We start from the raw sequence: 2,500 nt of genomic DNA, 5'->3' as shown, positions 1-2,500 counted from the left end.
AGCTTACTTCCCCTCTATGGAGGAAAACGGCATTATGTACGGGATCAGATAGTTGGCCTGCTCTGCTGTGATAAAGGCTGTGTGTGTGTGTGTTTTTGTGTGTGTGTGTGTCTATGTGTGTGTGTGTGTGTGTGTGTGTGTGTGTGTGTGTGTGTGTGTGTGTGTGTGTGTGTGTGTGTGTGTGTGTGTGTGTGTGTGCGAGTGTGCGTATGTGTGTGTACTATTCTGTGGTAAGCATAGAGCTCCTGAGACTAGTCCCCTGCACTGAGCTAATCTCACCAAACACACACACACACACACACACACACACACACACACAGCGTTCATGCGTAGTACGAGCCTGCAGGCGTCCTCTTCATCGTCTCATGGTTAATTGGACTTCATGCATCTCAGAGGCGGATTTGGAGCGGGGCTGGCTCCACCAGCGCTGGCGCTGCAGTGATTGCGCTCTTATTTTGATTTCAAAAGGGCCCCACTTCCTGCTTTATAGGCTTTTCTCTCCTTCTCCGCAGCGCCCAAAGATAAGAATCGCTCCAGAGTCCCTCTGTATTGGATGAGTGGGGGAGGATGGACACGGTGTGTGTATGCGTGTGTGTGCGTGTGTGCGTGTGTGCGTGTGTGTGCGTGTGTGCGTGTGTGTGTGGTGCGTGTGTGTGTGTGTGTGTGTGTGTGTGAGAGAGATATTTGATAAGGGGTCAAGCTGTGATTAGGTTGGTCTTCATGAGCCTCGTCATTGGCCTGATGATGTGTCTGCTGCAGCACCCCCCCCCACACACACACACACACACATACACACACACACACACACACACACACACACACACATATGCCGCAGCACTCCTCTTTTTCTCATCCCATTCCCAGCATTCTCTCTGTCCCTCTCTTTATCCCTTCCTCTCTCTTTTCATCCTTTTCTCTCTTCCTCTTTCCCTTTTTCTCCTCTGTGCATCACTCTCTCTCTCCCTCTCTCCACCTTTGTGTCTCTCTGTGTCTCTTTTCCCTGGTTCACCACAGTCCTCACTGCAGCCCTACTCTCTCCCTCCCTCTCTCTCTCCCTCCCTCTCTCTCTCTCTCTCTCTCTCTCTCTCTCTCTCTCTCTCTGTGGCTACTTCCCCCTGCAGACTCTAACTCCATTCTTACCCTTGTGAGGAGACCCCTCCCACTCCCACTCTCTTTCACACATATTGGCGCATGGAGGATGGGTACGCACACATGCACACACACATGCACACACATCTATTGCACACACACGCTATGCGTATCACACACTCACACACACCAAGACTTAGAACTGTACAGACTAGCACGCGCGGACATACACACACACAATCAGACATTCATTTGCATGCATTGGCACATGCCAACAACACATACTGTACACACACAAAAACGTACACACACACGTACACATTCTCTCTCTCTCTCTTTCTATCTCTCTCTCTCTGTCTCTCTCTCTCTCTCTCTCTCTCACACACACACACACACACACCCTAAAATCCTATCCAGAGGGAGAAGCAGCTAGCTCATGGTCTTAGTGAGACAGCTAGTCATTTTCTCTGCCTTCCCCCAAACCCTCTATTCCCCTTCTGCTAATCTGGCTGCTGTAGTATCTCTGCTTCACAAGCCCAGCACTGACAAACAGACATGTGGACAGACCACAGCACCGTATGCAGTTCTGAAGTTGGATTCAACAGGGTCATCCCTATGTTCCCCAGTTTTCCCAAAAACATTCCATATGTTCCCTGGTCAAAATACATGCCAGGGAGCATAGAACCCTTTTTGGGAAAAGACTGGAACATAGGACCCTTTTTAAAATGTAAGAAAAAAAGGGTCCTATGTTCCCCGGTCCCATACAAAGTGGGTACATAGGACCCAGGGAACATAAGACCTGGGGAACAAACAGTAGGTACGCTCCCAATTCAACAGTGCTGGGCACCTCAATAACAACACCAATAACAATATCACCAACAACAACATCAGCAACAACAACGACAACACAATGCATTTATATAGTGCTTTACTCGACACTCAAAGCGCTTCACAGTGAAGGGGGAACCTCAGTAACTATCATGTTGTTTTCCTCATGTAAATCATGGCAACTGATATTCATCATGGGAGATGGAATGATCTGGATGTGGGTCAGAATGGTTAAGAGGTGGGATGTCTGAGCCCTAATTTAAATGGTGGGCAAAGTCTAAAATGTAACTAAAGCTAATCTAATAACGAGGCTGAGATCCTAGGAACAAATATTGGTGTGTCAGCTCAATACCCCCACACATCACAAGATGGTTTTAGTTCTCGCATAAGACAGCTTGGCTCGTTGACTTTGTACTTTACCTGTCATTTCAATTAGGCCCACAGAGTTATTTAGGATACAATCCTATCATCATACAGTGCCCCTATAGATAATGGTGTAATGATACAGCTATTCTGTGATACTTGATATATTGCTCAACAACCATTTAGGATGCCTCTTGGTGTATTCTAAGAAGAAAAAAAA

At 47.3% G+C, this 2,500-nt stretch overlaps 1 protein-coding gene across 1 annotated transcript in view; it reads left to right on the top strand.

Moving 5' to 3' along the window:
* tns1a (tensin 1a) overlaps positions 1-2,500 on the top strand; it is a 129,386-nt gene that overhangs the window by 932 nt on the left and 125,954 nt on the right. The window lies entirely within an intron of this gene.

This window comes from Sardina pilchardus, chromosome 23 (genome assembly GCF_963854185.1).
Source record: "Sardina pilchardus chromosome 23, fSarPil1.1, whole genome shotgun sequence".
Lineage (NCBI taxonomy): Eukaryota > Metazoa > Chordata > Actinopteri > Clupeiformes > Clupeidae > Sardina > Sardina pilchardus.
The sequence above is the reverse complement of the archived record's forward strand: the minus strand, read 5'-3'. Positions and strand labels throughout refer to the sequence as shown.